The sequence below is a fragment of the Gymnogyps californianus genome, chromosome 13 (genome assembly GCF_018139145.2).
Source record: "Gymnogyps californianus isolate 813 chromosome 13, ASM1813914v2, whole genome shotgun sequence".
Taxonomy (NCBI): Eukaryota; Metazoa; Chordata; class Aves; order Accipitriformes; family Cathartidae; genus Gymnogyps; species Gymnogyps californianus.
In genome coordinates, this window is record NC_059483.1 from 4,545,403 (window position 1) to 4,565,840 (window position 20,438).

At 42.4% G+C, this 20,438-nt stretch overlaps 1 long non-coding RNA gene across 1 annotated transcript in view; it reads right to left on the reverse strand.

Moving 5' to 3' along the window:
• LOC127021665 (uncharacterized) overlaps nt 1-16,190 on the reverse strand; it is a 131,492-nt gene extending 115,302 nt beyond the window's left edge. Inside the window, exons 1-2 of the long non-coding RNA XR_007767253.1 lie at nt 16,146-16,190; nt 5,683-5,907 (exon numbers count right to left, since the gene is read on the reverse strand). This is a non-coding gene — a long non-coding RNA (uncharacterized LOC127021665). The remainder of the gene's footprint in view (nt 1-5,682; nt 5,908-16,145) is intronic.
• Between the last annotated feature and the right edge of the window lie 4,248 nt (nt 16,191-20,438).

Genomic DNA, 20,438 nt, shown 5'->3' on the forward strand with positions numbered 1-20,438 from the left:
CACACATTCAAAGCAGGGATAATAAACATAAACATAAGACTTTGAGCCCAATGTCTCCCTACGAATTGTCTCTCCCTTGCCTGCTTTGGAGCACACAAACTGTAACACGCACTTTGTAACCCGTTTAATTAAACCCCACTCTCCCACCTTCACAACAGGCCCACGACAGAAGGGGTTTGCCAAGAAAGATCAAGCCATGCTCAGAAGTGAAAACCTTTTCTAGGAGAAGCCCCCAGCACGCATCCTGAAGAACAAAATTTCTGAGAAAATAACCACGGCTGAGGTAATAAAGTAAATTTCCTTCAGCTATAACTCAGATGGTCATTTCCTTCTGCAACTGCAGTGCAGAAAGGTTTATCTCTGGCCCTGTTACAGAAGCAATTTCCATAAAACCTTTTCAAAAAGGTATTCTCTCACCTTAAGCCCAAACTGTTGAACATTTTTTTGCAAGACAAAAAAAAAAAAAAAAATATCAGGAGCTCGCTTAGTCCATCTCGCTCACACACTCAGGATTTAAATGGACTGTTCATAGAAGGAATTATCCTCCCTGGAGAGTCTGGTAGACGCTTTGAAGTTGGGAAAGCAACCCATTTCATAGCACCAGCTGGACTTTTTTTAGCTAGCAAATTTGCTGCTAATTCAGTAGTTCAAGACATCAGCAAGAGCTTCCTATTTCTTGCTTTCCCTCTGGCACATCACAATTTTTTCCACTTTCGTGCTAAAGGTCTGGAGTTTGTTACTGTGCCCACACTGGGCATGTGGTGAGGCTTACTAGGCGAGAGCCAGAGGTTTTGTGGAGCCTTCTGGACTGGTTTTAAGGGTTCAAATGGTCTCCTTTAATCCCAAATCTTTACCTACATTTTATCATTGCCATTTCTATCCCTGCACACCCCTAATTTTTAGCAGGATGAAGAATACATGCATTCCTCAGCTGAGAGCGACTAGTAAATCGCTCCAGCTTCTGCTGTTGCAGCTTTATTCTCTCACCTTGATTAACTGAGTCTTATTTCCTCAAAGCTGCTTAGTGCGATATCTGATTCCCCAGAATCCTAAATTGCTGCTCAGAAATGAGTGCAGATTATTTGGCCTGTCTATTTATCAGCTTTGGAATGCTAATCTAAGGTGATGACTACCTCATATTTTTATGTTTTCTCTTAGCCAAGATTGTAATTTCGAATATTATCTGATTATATTCCTCCCCTGATGAGTTCAAAAGAAACAAAAGGCAGCAACTAAGATGCAGGCTTTAATTGCAGGAGGGGGGAAAAAAAAAAAAAGGCTCTGCAGAAGTTTCATGCGGCAAAATCAGCAACGAATGTCATTTGTCATGAAATAAGTTGTCATGTCGTAGACCGTGTGCAAATGAGAAGGAGTACCCTCCGCAACAAGAAAGTGCTTGCACACTGGCTGTGAGATATGGAACTTGTTATAAAGAATTGAAACACACACACAAATAGCAATCATGACTGAAACACTGGGTATTCACAGAAGAGCAAACAGGTGAAGGAGGCAGGGAAATGTCAGTTTAAAAAGGTCAAAGACTAAAGCTGTTTGGGTCCAAATCACTGGGGAAAAATACTAAGATTGGATATTGCTAAAGCCTGCTTTAGAACCCCAATTTCATTTTAAAATGCACATTCATTTTCAAACTACTATTTAGTACTAGGTTTAATTTTATCCAGGACTTCTGTTACTATGGAAGACTAATCTCCCAGTTAGAGGAAATAATATTTAAATAATAGTACTTGTTTACTTTAAGCTTGATAGCAAACATATTTCAAACACTGTTACTGAATCAAAAGTGGGTGATGGGTGCTATTTTAGACACTTGAGAAAGATACTCTAGATCAAGAGAGATACAGACTGACTGGAGAGAGTAACAGGAGTGCAATGAGGCTAATCGGAGATTTGCAAAGCATGACATGAAGGAAGATTAAAAACATTAAGGGTTGCGTACCCTAAAGAGAAGACGACTCATGGGGGGACCTCAAAGTCTTCATATACATAGAGTAGAATATAATCTTTTTTCCATACCTGTGACAGATAAGACAAGTTACTCAGTTTTCTTGACTAATTACAAGAAGAAAGATTCAGCGTAAACTTCAAGGAAACCTTTCTAATGGCAGGGATGAGGAGACAGAATAGATTAGCTGAGCATCTCTCTACCATTGGAGATCTTTCAGGACACACTGAATAAATATCTGTCAGGATTAATATATAGTTGATCCTGCCTTGAGGCTGACAGATGAGTTACATGACCTCTCTAACATCCTTCCAGATTATATTACCATGACTCTGTTATGCAGTTGCTCACAAAATCAGGAACTGGATTTGATAACTAAAAACGCTGTTTCCAAGATTCTTTAGGAACTCATGACTGGTATAAGATAAATCTCATTTTCAGGTACCACAGAGCTATTGGTTTCCCTGCTGTTGCAATCACCATCTTTAAGTAGCTGGGAACATACACAGAAGTTGGGGTAATTTCAATTATTCAGTTTGGAAGCCAGTTCTGAAGGATGGTAGATTAACTGCATTGCAATTGTGCTAAGGAGCATTTCAGCAAAGATATATCTGTTAAAAGCACCCTTGGAATGCAGAGATCTTTAAATTTTCAACGTTGTCCACTTGAAAGACTTAATTTTTGCAGAAGTGACAAAGGTTTAACTAACACAGCTTGAAACCCAACCTGGGAGAAACCAGGGAAACAAATAAAGAGTTTAAACACCATTTTGGAGAATTTAAATGCAAGATCTCCTCCAAGTCATTTACTGGCAAGGCTCCCAAATCATTCTTGCTTAATATAGAATCACAGAATATCTTGAGCTGGAAGGGACCCATAAGGATCAATTAACTTACTGGCTGAGTAAGTTAATTCTCACCTTTAATGCAGCCAGAAGGCTCCTATGAACCAGATTAGTAAAAAATGGAATCTTTGGCCTTTCTGAGATCTAGTTCATAGCAATAAGAAGATTTAATATCTTTTAAATAAAGATTATCTCCACTTGTACAGTCATTTGTCCAAGAAAAGTAGCTTAGAAAATGCTGGCAATGACTTTAAAGAATCTATCCTCCTAATGATTCTCGTCCTGTGTATACACTGACCACCTGTGCTTCTGAACATCTGCAATCGGAACTCTCTTAAATCTTTCAGACATTGGGAAGAGACAGGTTTTAGAGTTTCCTAAATCAATGGCCTCTGTGACTCTTAATGTATTCCATTTTGGACATCCTCAAGATGATTGAGTTTTTTTTGTTAACTGGGCCTAAATTGACTTACATTACGATAGTCCATGAGAGCACTTCAGGTACAGCCAAATCAAAGCAGTCCTCGTGCTCCAGAGGTGTACATAGCACCACATGAGATTTCTATATCTTGCGTAGCATGCCGTTACCTCTCCACTACCTCTACCCTCAAGCAAAAATATAACAGAGCCAAACTGTCTACAGGCTTTCAAAGCTCATGATTGAGGACCAGAAGATGAAAAGCCGCCTGCATCATGCCCCACACGCTCCTGCTACGGGTTAGGATGAGGTCCCGTCTCTGAGCCTATAAACTGAGCTCCTTTCACTTGGCATCGTTCAGTTTCTCTGTGAACCTATTTACAATGCAATCTGTTTTGATCACACAGGCCATTCATCTAGATCCCATGCAAATTAAATCAAAGCCTCACCTTTCATCAAAGCAATCCTTGTTTGTGTTGCAGGATGTATATTTTGATCTCATCATAGCCCGAGCCTTGAATCCCTAATGCCACTTTGCCACGAGCGGTACCTGGTGTTGCTCACCTGTTTACAGCTAACTCCTGAAGTACACTCTTGAGAATCAGAGAAGACAACTGTTTGACTCTCTTTTGTCTTGGTTGCTACTCCTTGAATCGTGAAGAACAGAGTGGGAGATCCCCTGTGCCCTGGGATTTTTTGGGGCGTACCTTTTTGGAAAAAGAGGTTGGGAGACGCACACAGAGTGCCAGGTCAGACAGCCAGGGAGCAAGAGCAGCTGCAAGAGACTGCAGCACAGCAGAGATGGGCAAACAAGCTGAGCCTTTCCATCACCTCTGCAAAAGACCCTTCTAGAAACCAAGGAAACTTCTGAATTTGAAAGCACATTTCCAGAGGAAAACAAACCTAAAGACTTTTCCCTTCCCTGACACAGTAAGAAGCAAAAAGCAGATTTGTCAAACAAAACAAACAAACAAAAAACCAAAAAACAACCAACCAAACAAAAAACAACCCACAAAAAAACCCCATCAACCAAACCAAAATCAAAACCACACACACACACAAAACCACAACAAACAAAGAGGAAACTTTGTCTGTTGGGGATGCTCACATTAGGACTCCACACCTACATCATTTACTCTCCCCATGTCAACAATCTGTGTTGGTGAGGAATAACTGCCACGAGTGAATCAAAAAACAACCCGGCTTTTCACAACTATTTGGTCTTTGCAATAATGAATTTTTCTTCTCCCCCAGTAAAGATAAGCATTACAAAACAAGGTGTCAGCAGCTTTTACGAGAATCAGCTGAAGTGATAATGGCAAAAGTTCATGCTAAAAACTCAGTTCTTGCCTCATTATGAGAAACTGCACAATGAAAATCATTGGCCAGTGTTGTACAGTGACAGTGATAGCAGTAGATAAAAATCCTCTCCCAAATCCTAGTTTTACACCTTATTTTACCCCGCATTCCTCAACAAAAGGGAACGGTCACATAAGCTGCTTTCCAGAGCAGCTTGTTGACTAACAGCTGGTTGAGGATGAGGTAACGCTGGGCAGCAGCTTTATGACTTCACCTCACTGCTGCAGGTTTCATCTTAAATCCCTTTCAGAAAGGGAACGAAGGAGGTTTTTACCTCCACTAGTTCACTTAGCTCGCTAAGCTACTGCGCTTTGTATTTTCCATCCTTTCTCTCCAAGGTGGGGGGGGGAAGGAAGTCATGAAAAGTCAACGCATTAAACCATCCAACTACTTTAGAAGCATAACACAAACTCACACATCCAAAGTTTTGTTCTAGTTAGGATTTTCAGAGTAACACAGCACTGTACGATGCAGCTCATGGACTGAAACAGTGCTTTTGAAGCCACTCTAGCTTATCAGTTAAATATGCATTGATTTTTTTATTTATTTTTTAAAGAGATCTATTATTAATTAGGCAACAGAACAGAGCAGCTTCCCTGGCATTATTCCAGCCTGTGACTGAAAAACATATGCAGGATGCCATCCAGAATAAAACCCTGTAGTAACTCAAGGGGAGGATTTCACACAGCAAAATCACTAGCCTTTCAAAAAAAAGTATATTAGGACACAACCTCTTCTCTTTCCAGTTTATGCTGGGCACAGTAGAGTAATTCAGGGGATAGATTAGGGATAGGTGACCATCTACTTAGTCCCTACAAGTTAAAACTAGCATGCGGACTGCTTGTGGGATTGCCCAAGCAAATTCTATCCCTGTCTCTTCTCATATCCAAAACACAGACTTCCCTTGACAGACTCATGGCCCGCAGTAAAGGTGCCAGAAGAACTAGCAAGTCCTACCCGACATCTCCATGCTAGCTCAACAGCAGAATGATGTTACTACTTGAAATATCAAGTCCATGGTCCAAGTTGAGATGCTAGACAGACAAAGAACAACTTACATGCATTTAATGACTTCATTATAAATTTGCTCACACTTACCTTGTAGGCCCAGCTTTGATCCTGCTGGCCAAGCGCATACATGCACTGCAGAGCTGGAAACGAGGAGCACTCAGCTCAGTAGAGGCAGGGAGTATTTAAAGATGCTTTCTTATTCATAGAGCCAAAGACAGTCCCCAGTGCAAATTAAAACAATCTGCATGCCATCCTGGCTTACGCTGGCTGACACTGCAACAGAGACGTATGCAGAGGTAACCCAGTCCAGACCTGTAAATGAATGACAGGGAGGACAATTAGCAAAGCAGCCAACAAAGAAGTACTTCACTCTTCTTCAGCGTGTTTTATTACATTGTTGTTTAAATATAGACACATGTGTAAGACTGAATATTCACTTACTTTTTGCACAAGTATAAATGAGAATGCAAGTTTCAGTTAATAAAGCATGAGCCATAGATTGCTTGATAGAGCACAAAGCAGAAGCCTGTTAGAAAAATTGCCTCTTGCCTGTTTGCACAAGCCAGCTGGCAGGCCAGATTCAGCTAAGAAGTTGTGACAGTGCAACCCAAACACGCAACTACAACCCCACCTCAGGGTATCTCTGCACGGCTGTTGCTCATGACGCTATAACAACTACATATTAACAACATTTATTCTGAAGGGTGCCCTCTGTACGTGACCTCACGCTCATACACAAATCAAGTAAGCACAGCTTAAGCAGTTACTGAGCACCAGCTGCCTACGTGCACGGTCTTAGACTATTGCATATGCAAGGAAACACAACTTAGCCTCGCCGGCAATGAAAGAGCATCAGCTCACGCGGATTATAGGCATGCAGCCAGAGACCACGAGCCCACTGCAGTTAAGCTGTGCTAGTTTGAGTGTCAACTATTCCTATTGACAATCTTTTTACTTCCTGCCATTCCCAGAAAGAAGAATCAAAAATCCCCTGAAACTTCCCACATTCTGCAAAGGCCATTGCCAGCTCAACCATCGTACGAGTCATCTGCTTCCCCGCAGCAGCCTGCAGGGAAATCCGGGGCGCCCATCTATCCACCATGCCTCCTAGCTATTGGGCAAACAACTGAAAATGTTTTCAGCATCAGAAAACCCAGTCCCACATAAGGTTCTAGGAAAACAGCTGCAGGGGACACGGACTTGTCCAGCACCTTCACGCAGAAAGGCAGTGCAGCAGAACAGCGTCTGCCCTCAAACTTGTCTGATGTGACCTTCTGCAACTTCCCTCTTATATTAATGCATTAAAAAAAAAAAAAAAAATCACATTCTTCATCTTGACCTCCTGTATAACATAGGGCAGATTGGACTTCCCATAATTAATCTTGGAATTAGAGCTGAGCTTGCAGAAAGGTGTCTGATCTCCATTTGGACATTGTAAGTCATGGAGAATCCATCAAAGCCTGTGATCAGCTGCTCCCATGCCTCCTTCTCTGCAGATTTGTTTGACATTTTTTGACATTCAGCCTCTGGGCCTTGTACTAGTGAGACTGAAAAGCCTTCTATTACCAAAACTTGATCATTTCTGTGGGTCGTTTAATTCTCCTGAACTTCAGGAGCTCTGCCTCGTTACACAATCTATGAAGAGAAGAGTCAGTCCAAGCTCCTCCAAAGACCAAGTGAGTCCACATAAAGTCTCAGGTGCCTGACTTTAGGATGCTATTAGTCACATTATCTGTTAGGGTTCTCTTTATAGAGGTGAGCTCTTAAAACCCATCTACCGGTATTTCACAGAATTAGGGATTTTTACCACCCAATTTATCCACCACGTCAGATGCCTGTGATGCAGAGCAGGGTGTCCTCCAGATAAATTTTGCCATGGCCAAACCTCAAACTTGTGTTTCCAGCTGACCGGCCCGCACAGAATCCAGATGCACAGATGTGCTCCACAAACGCACTCGGATGTCATGTCTCTTTTTGACAGGTGTTGGAAGTAATTCAGTAAAGTTGCATTAATGCAACTTTAAAGCAAGAGGACTCCAGGCTAAATAATAAAAGAAAAAAAAACAATCCAGAGGGAAGCATACACAAGCTGACATGGCTCTTATGTTGGGCTGGTCATTTCGCCTTTCTCCTCTTCCTTTTTACTTTTCCCTTCCAGAGGGACCCTCAGGCATTAGGCTGAGTGTTGAACTGTCGGTTCAGATTTTCAGCCTTAAGAGATGAATTTCCCTTATGACTTGAGTCATGCTTGTACTAACCTTTTGCAATCGTGTATGTGTAGTTAATCATATGCAGCTACACTGAACCTGATTGTTAAAAGGCTGAGTAAATATAACTACACCACAGTTATCTTGTTTAAAGGTAGAAAGATTAATTTGAATTCTAACTGGAAATACTGATTCAATGAATAAGCCTGAAATGTAGCAGTTTTCAATTACACTAAGAAATTGGTCTTTTGAATTTCCAAATGATGCAAGGCAAAGCAAGTTCACTTTAATTTATACATGGGGATATATTTGCCATCTTCATAGTGCTGTCCGTCAGTAGGCAATAGCTAAGAGGCAAGTGAAAAAAAAAAATGTAATGTTGGCTGTTGGTGCCCTCCAGGGGCCAGGCCGGGTATAGCTTTCAGGCAAACAATTTTTGAGCATTCAAGCAAATACAATAAATATTGCATATTATTACCCTGCTTTAAAAGAGTGCGAGTGCCATTATTCATGCTACCCTCAGCGGACAGTTTCTCTCCGCAGTCCCACAGACACTGGGATGCTTGATCAAACAGGAGCAATGTAAGGGAGGTATGTATTTGACTACTTCCACTTTCCCTGCCTGGATTCTTAAGAAAACAAGGTTTATATTTGATCACGTTGTGTGTCTGTCTGTCCTCTTCCATTAGCTGGAAGCCTTTGCCTGGATTCCAGTAAACCTGAAGGACAAGTAGAGGTGGCAAATATACTACATGCTGACAGCATTCGTGAAAATAGGCATTGAGAAATGAAAGCAACTAAACTTGATACCCCACATGCTGGGAGGCTGAAGCACCAACTCAGTCCTTACACCCACTACAGACTGAATCATAGGATGAAAAATCCAAGAAAACTCCATCTTGTAACTTCCATCCATGGCATGAGTTACTACTTAGGTCCATTTTTGGCTGCAGGCTTGCTCCAGCTTTACATCAAACAACTGATATCCTCCAGCATCCTGATATCCACCTTCTGGAATACGACAGAAAGCATCCTTTTGCCCTCACAGATTGCAGATTAGTTCCTTAGTGTAGGGACTATTAATTCTCATTTTGCCTTGCCATTCCATAACACAGCTGCCACAAAACTAGATATTAGAGAGGGCAAGGAAAAAAAAAAAAAAATCAGGACTGTCGAGTACAGGAACAGTCCACACAAGCCCAGAAGATAAACTGTGCGTCCTATGCATAACATACCTCCAGCAGAGAGCTATCTGACCCAGGATTTTTCTGGAATTAGTGGAACTCTTCACTGCCTGCCAGCGCACACGACTCGGTAACTGCAGACAGCATGGCTGAGAGGAGGTGTATTATCAGGGCATAGTTATGTGAGAATTTCTCTTCCTTAACATTCTCATATATTACAAAAGCATGCTGCCATATTGCATTATTGTCCAGTCTCGCTTGCAAGAGTAGCTACAGTGTTACAGATACTTTTTCTGCAAAATCGGAACTCAAAAAGTTTTTGGTATACTAGAGATGTCCATATCATACTGAAAACACATCTCCCTTCTTACCCTCACAGCATAAATTATCCAATAAAAGTCTTAGTTGTGGAATGCTCCTCTTCCATTGAAGCGGGTATGGCACAACTACTTTGTTTCAGAGGTTGAATTTTCAGTACCTGCTAATAGTTTTCAGCCCACTATGCATAAATATTTAAATGAAGAGATTAATTTTTCTTACAGGCATAAGGAGGCAGGACTGCACTGGATTCTGTGAATGCCTAGCAGGGCACTACATGCTCAGCTCTGAGCCCTGTGCTTTCTTCTCCAGAAAGTCCAGCATCAAGCTCCATGCCCAGATGCTGCTGACCTAATACACCAACATGATATTTGGAGATCATGACACTTCAAGAGCTAAAGCTGCTGAAGGATGTTCTACGATACCAGGTGCACAAGTCAGCTTCTGACTAGAACTGCTGAAAGAGTTACCTTCTCCCTCCTTCCCTGCACAAAGCTCTCTGGTCATGTCAAGAATTGAGACTTTAAAGACGAGGAGAATCCAAAAAGTCTTTGACATAATTAATATCATATAATTGTTCCGAGTCTTCTTTCATCTGCCAATTACAAGTGGAAATTGAGTCTGGGGAGCTACTGCAGATCATCTTTATGCAATTACAATTTATGATGAACTACCCAGCTCCAGCAGCACTCCCCAAGCTACAGCACAACGACTCTAAATGGAAGACCTGTAGCAGCAATGACATAACGTCAATTCCCAGTATTTAACATGCCCACAAGCTAGAACGTGCGCTCCTGGTTTGCTGCTGTATTTGACGGCATAGCTCATGGATGAAAAATTACTTCAGAAATCAGAATGGCAGGTAATTAGCAACACATGCTGTCTTCCATTACTTTGTTTTGTTCTCCTTAAATCATTTCCCATCCATGTTCTTTCTCACTGTTTTCAAGGTTTATTTGTAGGCAGCTTCAAACTTGAAAAGCAGCTTGGCTTCCGGCAACACTACTGTGTTGTTTTTGCAACCTGACATGTTTGGGGTTCAGACTGAGCGTAGTCCCAAATAGCTAAAAATTTGACAATGAGCAGTCAGAAATCTGACTAGCTTCACTGAGCTATGTACCAGTTCACCCTTCGCAGAAATACAGCTCCATCTTTTTACCTGCCAGACAGACTGTAAGACATCAGCCTCTTATTAAGAGACGAACATCGGTTAACACAGAAGCCAATACACCAAAGCATCAGGGTTCTGGCCCATGAAGAACCTCAGACCTAGAGCTGCACGTGCTGCTTTCAGTGAAGGCAACAGAAAGGAAAACTATACTCCATCGATCCTGCCTCATCTGAGCCATTTTCACTTGCATTTAGTCAAGACTGACTAACATGGGGATTCTGGAAGAACAATCTCTATTATATTTCATGCCTTCTGCTTGCTGAAGTATGAAAGGAAACTGAGCGTGTTTATTTTGATCACCTGCAAACCAGTGCGAGAGGCAGCTCAGCAGGTTTGCCAGCACTGGACACTGTTGAGAAATGCACCCTCTCTCCAGCACCTGCAGGTGGCACGGTCTTCTTGCATATTTGTAATCTATGCTCTATAATCACATTCCAGGGAAAAAAAAAAAAAAAACTTTCCAGATGAAAAGAGGTCTCAAAGATTATGTACTGATTTATGATTTATTTTGTTCAAAACCATCAATTTAAACAATTGCTTTATTTTCCAGAGGCTGTGCTGGATTAGATTTAGAAAACATTGACAAGAAAAGATTAATGCTGGAGAACACAAAATGAGTTAAAGGAGATTGACAATGAAATACACACCCAGCACTGCACAGCTTGGAACTGCAGAATACGAAGACTCATGAAAAGCACGACTCATATTGATCACAACAGCAGCAAACACCTTCAAATAATGAAGCAGTGCCCATCTTTGAAATTAAAGTTCAGCTAGTATTTTTAGCTAGATAGCATTTCACTGCAAAGTTTTTGCAGAGTGACTAATCTTTTAACTTGTAACAAGGTATTTTACCTCCACTGCCAGGCTGTCAAGCAGTGCAGGTGTAGAGTCACTCATGTGCCACCCCTCTAGGTGGAAGAAATTGAAAATAAGTATTTCAGGTGGCTTAAATTGTGTGTGTTCAGCTTGAAACACCTTTTTAAATGATGTATCCACCTTCAAGAAATCAGAACTTGTATTGTGTCTTTCTGCAGGCACTGGTCGCTTCAGAAAATTCAGTCCAACACGCAGCGAGGTCTCTAATATCAGCATGCTGACAGCATTATGGACTTCTTCACACTAAGCCATTCAACTTGCCCTTAACTTTATACACATTGACACAGCGTTTAGCAGACCTCCATTTTGTGTCTTTAGGCTGACTGTGTTGTACATACATAAATACAGAACAACACAGAAAAGGGAACTTTTCTCAATAACAATCTTGAAAAGCTACCGCTCAACTATGAAGGATTGCCACTGGCAATTAAGTTCACCAGCAGTTTTTTAAAGGCACAGTACAACCCCTGGAACGTCCACATCCAGCGGCAGATTTTTGTGGCAAGTTACACAGGTTTGCTCGAGGGAATTACCAGAGAACATGCTCCAGTGCACTTCTCCTTGAGACAGAAACTGCTCCATAGGTTTCCCCACAAATATGTAACACAGCTCCTGGGGAGATTTCTCCCAAAGTGGTCCAACTAGGAAAAAAGAAAAAAAAAAGCAGCTTTTTTCAGGTCAGGTCTTCAGACTGTACAGCTGCAGGGACACATCAGCCAGTACGGCTAACAGGGATGGACAACGGGACGGTGCGGAGGCAGGACCACCGACCCCAGTCCCAGCACCCACATAATGATGTGCCTTGGATTCCTCAGTGCATCCCTTTCCCAGCCCTATAGCCACTATCAGATATAGGATCTCACGGTCTTTACATTGAAGCTACCAGGACATTGATTCCAGCAGGAAAATATGCATTGATATACTTACACTTGGTTCAGCTGCCAAACTGCCTCAAAATAGGAAAGAAGTTTTGAGGCCTAACCACTAAAATTAATGGCTTTGTAGCAAGCCTGCGATACCTTGGCCACAGAACTGACTGATTCATGACATGCGACAACATTTCAGTAATCATAACTGCTTTTGAAAATAAAACTACAGCTAATCAGGGTGGTCTTGTTTCCCTTAAATACATTAAAAAGTCATTACCTTGAGAACTCATTACATCAACACAGCACTTCTTAAAGGGACAGCATTAGACAACACTGAAGGGCTTTCAAGATGCTGATACTCCATCCTTCAGTCATTTCCTTAATGGCCCAATTCTTTCATTCAACAGCTAGAAACATTAAGCTTCTAGTTTCTCTGTTCAAAGCCTCTTGCTGCCCTTCACTGGCACAGAGTCTTGCTGAGCTTGGGAAGGAAATCAGGCTACTCATATGTATCAGCACATTTTCTCCCCTGGGCCTAAATTTAAAGCAGACAACATGTTTCAGAAATATTAATTTACATGAGACATTTTAAGTGCAGCATAGGAGTTTCCCGTAGTTTTCCTTCTCATGCTTCTAGCTTCATTAATCAACTCAGCCCTGCCAAAATGTATTACAGGAAGATGTCTGCAGCCACAGTGGTCTAAGGCATAATCATACCTCAGAGATGAATATTTACAAGCCAATGTCTCCTCTTTAACAAGGACACAAGAAACCAAACTGCCTGGCAGTTGCACAACGCTGCAGTTAACTCCTCCCGCACCGGGAGGATTCTTGCATTAAAAAGGGAGCAAAGCAAGAGAAGAGCAGCACACAAACTGGGAACAGTCAGCACCCTGAAGTGCAAAGAAAACAGCAGACCTAGAAAAGAGCACGTTTCAGGTGGGAGAAGTCTGGAGGAAAAGCCATGGCTTGCACAGGAGCTACCAGGGAGCCGGTCTAGCTTAAGTGCTTATGAGTTACCTGATATAGGTCAGCAATAAAGGAAGGGGAAAGCTCCTCTCCACCTTTACCAAGCTTTCTATAACTTCTTACTACATTACATATCATGCTTTTGAGAGACTGCAGTCAAACAGCAAAATCCCGCTGTGGTAGCACTGTGCGCATCCCTCCCTACTGCTCTAGACAAGATGGTTCCCACACTGAAGAGCTGTATGACAGAAGTTCGCTGTCACAGAGCCACAGGGAGCAAATAATAGAATAACAGCAATAACGCCAAGAAGCTCTTAAGATCAGCAATATTTGAGCCAAAATAACACAGTTGTCACTGCTGTGTTCTCACAGAGCAGAGCACCCGTAACAGCATGTCACAGCAAGCTGTAAACACAAGCCAGAAATCCTCTCCCAAACTTCATGCTCCTCCAGAGCCCCGACACCCACAACATGTCACCCATGCCCAGCTGCTCTCATCTGGGATGCCATCAACACCCGGCACAGCCCTCTGCAAGCCTCCCACCAGCCCTCCTCCTCTGCTTGCCTGTGCCTGTGGCACACCTGAGCTCTAATCATCTTGACAATCCTAGTCTCACTGATTAGGCTGAAAATAGGCATGACCGTCTGCTCATTAGCTGTACGAAGAGCACAGCTAACAGGCAAAAAGTCTTGTGGCATTTCCATTTGAAAAGGTTTCTTAGTACCTTATTTCCTCCTTGTTTACACCTCCCATGTTTACATTGATGTTGGCCACCAGAAATTGCAGCAGTGTGTTTTTCTAGCGCCCTTTGTTTCTGCTACAGCAGCAGCAACAGGATCCCAGCTCCACACTCAATCTTTAAGTGACAGAATAGCTTGTGTGGTCATGCTAAGGCATGTAAAAATTGCTAAATGCAGCCAAGTGATTCTTCAGATCTGGACAGAAGTATCTTTCCAATTTCAATACACTTGCACGCTCTAATCTTTGCATGCCACAGCTCTTGCTTCTCAGCTGAGAGTAGAGACATGGAAGCAGTTTCTGCACTGCTTGTTCTCCTCTGCAACAATCAAATCCAAGAAATACCAGCAAACCAATGAATAAGTTTTCCTCCACTGACGGATATACCCTCTCTAGATTTTCAGACGTGGTTCTTCAGATTTCTCCCAAGTAAGACATACACAGTGTTATTAAGAGCTCTGCATGTCATTCCAAGAAAGCCATTTGAGTGTGTGTTGGATAAAGAGCTTGCATCAGCCTAGTAACATTTTCCCCAAGCTTAATCAGCTCAGGATTGACAGGTGATAATGATAACCTATATGCTCTTAAGCTTTAGAAAAAAACTAAGGCTGTGGTCCACATTTCTGTCACTCTCCCACATTCTTCTACAGAAGATACTCCAGTTAAATACTTGCACTTCCATAACCCCTTTGGTCCTAAACCCAGGCACTGCCTCCAAGGAGTGAATAATTTCTTGCTAAATTCCGCTCCCTCCCAACAGGCTACAGTTCAAGTTCACACGTAAGTTCAGCTTACCAAGTGACGCCGGTTATGATAACAGACAATATACTCAAATACTGCTCCTTGCAAACACAACTCCAGACCCGTAAACCAAGACCTGATCCGTTTCCTTAATCAACTGCAATAACACTGATCAAAACTCTCCTCGAGGAGCTAGAGCCCCCGGGGCCTTTCAGCTCCAGACCCTCCAACCCAGAGGGATTACTGCTCCCTCCCTTGGCAGGGTCTTCTGCAGCCGTGCGGAAAACACATGGCAAGGGTACCCAGGGAGAGAAGGGAACACAGGAAGAGACAAGAGAAGCCTGCAGACTTGATGTCAAGTATTTGTGTTGCATGGGGCCGGGGGGGAGTTGGGGGGAGAAGGGCTGTTTGGGGGATTGCACACCCCAGCATGCCTCATGGAGGGGGATGAGAGAGGTCATGGAACTGAAACAGGCTGGGACAGGGTGAGAAAGCCGTTTGGTCCGAAACAAACTACTCAGTACTTTGCTTTTGCATGATCTATAGCCATACAATTTGATTTTCCAGAAAAATGACAGCAAGTTGCAGCTCCTCTCTTTGCTCTCCAGTTAGCTAGGGTCCACAGCTGTGGCAGGAGATCTTTCAAGAGCGAACACGAGACCTTCCTGTCTGTGCTGCTCGCGGTCTCCAAACGAGCCAGCTGTGAGCATCCCTGAGCACTGCAGCAGAACAGAGGAGCCACATTTTGTAGTGCTAAGTCTAAAACTATCTTAAATAAATCCCCTCTTCTTCTGGACCAGTCCTTTCCATTTACCTCACCATCCACCTGGGTAGTATGAAGTACTACTATAAAGCTGATAATTATGTTTTTACAGAGATTAGATGTTAAACGTTTTCTGATTGTCTTTAGAGCTCAAACACTCCAGTTCAGCTCAGCACAGAAAGAAAATTATTCCTATTTTCCCCAGAGAAAAACAGTAGTTTCCATTAAATAGAAAAGGTATTTCCCCCCCCCAATTGCATTGGCTTAAGACCAAGAACATCCAGATTTCAGGCCTGTACCAATAAGAGCTTCTCAACTCTAAACTCAGAAATTTCCCCTTAAACACCTCTGAAAGAAAGGAAAGAGCTTCTATTAGTATTACTCCTAGAGCTGAAAGACCTTCAGAGATCAAATCCTGGAATTATTCAGTTACTCTGTGCTGAAAGAGCAATTTCAGAGTACTTGTGGAGGCGGGTATTTAAACATTAATTCGTAAGCTTCTCTCTTGCTCCCAGATCTACAAGAATATATTCTGCACAACTGGAATCAAAGCTAGGCTTACAGAAGAATTAATACTTGAAGCCCTTTGAGGACTTTTTCTTTTTCCTCTTAAAACAAAGACACTGCTCATTCTCACACCGGCATCTACATACCATCCCAAGGCAGCCTGCTCGCCCAGTACCCCCAGCACACAAAAGCCCTGTACTCACCCAGCCACAAGGACAAGAACGAGACCAGCAACCAGAACAACAACAACAAAATAATCCTGCCAGACTGGAGAACAGAAATAGGTATCAAACTTTCACAGCACTCTCCAACAGGACACAGAAACCTCAGAGCAGCTCAGCCCCGACGCTGCCCAGCCCCAGGAAGCCCTGGGCGGGGGCCAGCCCAGCTCCTCACCATCCCCTGCAGCTGTGGGAGCCCCAGCACCTGCCCGGCCATCAGTTCACCAGTGCCCACCTGGGCTGCGGCAGCCGAGCCACATCGCACCCCGCACGCTCCCGGGGCACGTCCCCCCACGCCAGGCAGACCTGACGATGCATCAGCCATCGCGTCTCCCTTTGGGGAGTATCTCATGGACACCCCAGTGCAGCTGAGGAGCTTGGCACGCAGATACAGCGGTCACACAGCACCGGGGTTTCGGCTCTTCTGAGGCATCGTGAGAGCTCAGAACTTTCTATTCTGCGACAAATGTTAACATTTCAAGTTTTTTCCCCAACTCAGAATCAATTGCTGAAATATTGTATTCTTAACGTGTTAAAGTGTTTAGGACTTTAAGTACTCTTTTTTCTTTGTACCAGGAAGAATACATAGTACTTGAACATACACAACAAAAATGTTTAAGTCTATCACTTGCAAAGACTTGCCTACACAGATTTGCAAAGTACAAGTGTTCACTTAGATTGGTAAACACACTAAAACTTGGTAAGTGCCACTGATGTAATTTAAACAGTGCAACAAAATGCTCAGCTGTAACTCAAGTTCAGCAGCGCAGCTCAACGCACGCCACTACTCCTGAAGCAAAAAACTCCAAATACCCGGTCTGTCTCATGCTACAGCAGTTTCCCGTTCTTGTTGCTCCCAGCCAGTGTTCCCATTTTCAATTGCTGCAGGAGAAATCACTTGCAAGGCAGGCTGTGATGCTGATCAGTTATTTCTAAGAATTAGTCTGGAATCTTGGCATTCTCCATCTCCTCTACAGGACAGAAGGCATCTCATGAATATTATTTATTCCCTTTTAAACCATTTTCTTTAAATCCTTCCAGGTTTCCTTCAGTAAATAGGAGACTATAATGCACGTGGAAAAAGTAAGATAAGAATCTGCTAGAATCAAACTTTTTTAGTGCTGCTAGTTTAGAACAAAAACGTATAAAGCGTACAATGTAATTCACATCAGATGGGAATTGTGCTGACTTTTAAAAAAATAAAAATAAAGTGGCACTGAGTCCGTCCCTTACATTTCCTGATCTGCTTTTCAGTCACCTATAGACAATAGTTCATTTGTGAGAAACACAAGTACATTAATACTGTATACAGTATTAATTATTAAAATTACATAATTTGCAGACAATATCAGCATGAGCAGGGTCAGTTCTTATCTGAAAAGTAGTACTGAATGAAGTCTTTAAGAAGACATGCTTTTTTCAAGGACAAAACAATTAAGCAGCAGGAACTGTTTCTGTTTGTCTGGGAATCTCTTCCTTTGGAAATGCGGTGACCAGTGCAAACTGGTTTTACACTGGTGCCCACTTCCTGACCTAAATCTAAGTGAAGGTCCTGGGTGGTACCTGAAGCGCTCTTCCCTTCCTCAAGTTATAAAACCAAAAGGAACGCAGACGTTCCAAGCAGCCCACCGAAACCATCCAACCACGTTTGCTAATGGGCCACTTTCTAGCTTTCAGCAAGGGAATGCCATTACGTTCCTTAATCCACCTGCAAATCGATGATGATTTTAACTTGCTTTCAGCAACAAGATATATGTGCATGGACTGTGCTATCTGACGAGCCAGCCACCCGTACATGATTGATCAGCATCCTACCTCGGGTGTGTCAGAGCCACAATAACATGACAAATTCTCTTCGTCACGCTTCAGCTTTTGCTGGTTGTTAACACAAAACAGGTGTAAAGCAAAGGAATAAAAAATACCAGCCGTCATGGCAGATATTGGAGAAGAGGACTGTGAACAAAGGGCTAACAGAGAGGATCCCTAGAGACCAGCCTTCAGCAGAAAAGACTGTCTGAAATGCCCTTCCCTGTCTCCAGCAGACAGTCAATCACAGGATAATTCCCTCCAATTGTTTCACATTAAACTGTTAGTTATACTTAGAGCTGTGTTTCATTAGTCTTTAACGAGTTACAAGAAAACTGCCCAGGATAAACTTTGGTACTCAGCCGGTACTGAAGTAGGATATGTACTTCTGAAAACACTAGGTTTCTGCCTTCATTTTTAGGCTCCTGATTAGCTTTTGAAAACTTGATCTGCAGAGAGACCAACCAAAATTAGAGCTTTGCTTTAGGGTCTGTATCACCGATCCAGCTTATACCATCTACACAGACCAGTAAGACAAAGTACTGTGTCTCCACTCGAGCTGGCAAGCAAAACTCAAGCGTTTTAGCTGACTGTCTCACTACTGCAACCAGAAAAGGTTGCTGAGGTACATTTTGTTGAAAGTCAGCTCTGGAATTTCCAATGCCCTCTGAATTAGCAGAATCTGAGAATTATAACCGCCTCTCCCATAAATCTTGTTCAGTGTAGTCCTGAATTAAAGTCTGCCGAGGCTGATAGGAGCCCTTCCTTCACCAAATTTGGGAACAAATACTCTGTGAGTTCTCTGAAACATACTGAAGTCTATCATACACTTGATCCTGCCTTTAGTTTTCCTTTTTCAGGCCTGATCCATGACCTATGCTCTGTTCTGAACATGAGGGCTTATCTGCAGCCACATCTTTCCCATTTTGGCTCTCAGGCCTTTGTATAAAATGTTTTCAAATACAGTCCACATGTTTTTTAATATACTGAACTTGAATTTCATTTTATGGAACCCAAGCAACTGTGTTTGGTAATTTCTTTTCCCTTAGATCTATCCATCTGATTTTATTTTTTTTTTTTAATACCAGCCATGTACTTACTGTACTTTAATTTTCTGATGTGGCCTTGCTTCAAGTTTTGACATTTTGCTGAAAAGTTTCAACAGCAATTAGTCAAAACACGATGGCATTTTGGTTTTCAGTTTAATCCATACCAGAGCGTAGACCAAAGCAGTTTCCTTCCAGTGAACACAGACTTTCTAATTACACCCACTAATCACAGGAGTTGTAAGAGCATTTTCGGTGGAGGAGTGCCTCTCTGAGTTTATGCTCCAGCCTAATGAACATGATTTGATGCTCCTTCATGCTAAGTGACAGTTTCCACACCAGCAGCTGGGCGCGAGGCAGGGCTCCCGCGAGAAGCCTTGGCTCCGGTTTACAGTCCTCATCGACTCTCCCCCTGCTGCATTTAGACTCCTCTGTTTCCCCTAGAATCAGCTTTGATGATCTCCCAACACTTTCTGATTTAACCTTTTGCTACTTTTAAAAAATATGCTGACTGTAACCAATTGAATTAACTTACCCAGAGTTAGGCAGCACTGTTTCCAGTGGTTATGGCATAAGACTGGGAGACCAGAAACTGAGACCAGTGCTGTAGGGCTGCATCTCAAATCTCATAGCTGAAGAAAAAGTAGGATATTTAACCCTACCCTTAACCAGTTTTGAGTTAACTCTGGGTCCTGAGCCGTTCCAGCCCTCCCAGTGCAGAGAGAGAGCGCACCTCTCTTCATTTGCTCCTTGTGCCCCTCCAAACTGGAATGTAAATGTTGTCCCTACATATTTAGAGAAAAAAGAATTTGGATACAGAAAAAAAATCCCAAAGTTACCATAGAGAAAAAGAAACGTTATGAGGCCTATTGGATTATTTATCCCATAATATTATTAGACTTTTCACAAACATTATCACCATGGCAGCAATTAATTACTTGGCATTCCTTAGCTCAACATAAAATTGTGTCAAATGTTATCAGTAAAACAATACAACTTAGCTGCTTTAACATCTGGAATAAACATTTCCAGAGTATGACATTTTTCTTGTCAATCTGGTAAGCTAATAGACCACTAAATACTAAATATTAGAGAGCAGGAAAATGTATCTCATGCATATACACAGCGATAGCACCCATGAAGAAGGATGGTTGTTTCACACTGACTGCGTCGCTGATTGCAATGTGAGTACATGGCACAAGCTAGCACCTAAAAATAGCTGTAGTGACTATCATAACACCATTTTGTCTCCTAAATCACTTAGGAGCTTATTAAAATTTTACTCCAGTTCCAAACTTGTCTGAATCATAAGAAAGTTCTGAGCTGAAATCAAATTGTACATCCCAAACCTCTTGTACAACTTCCTGTCAAAAACCATCTTTCCCAACAAGTAGGAAATGAAGGAGACACAACTTTTAAAACA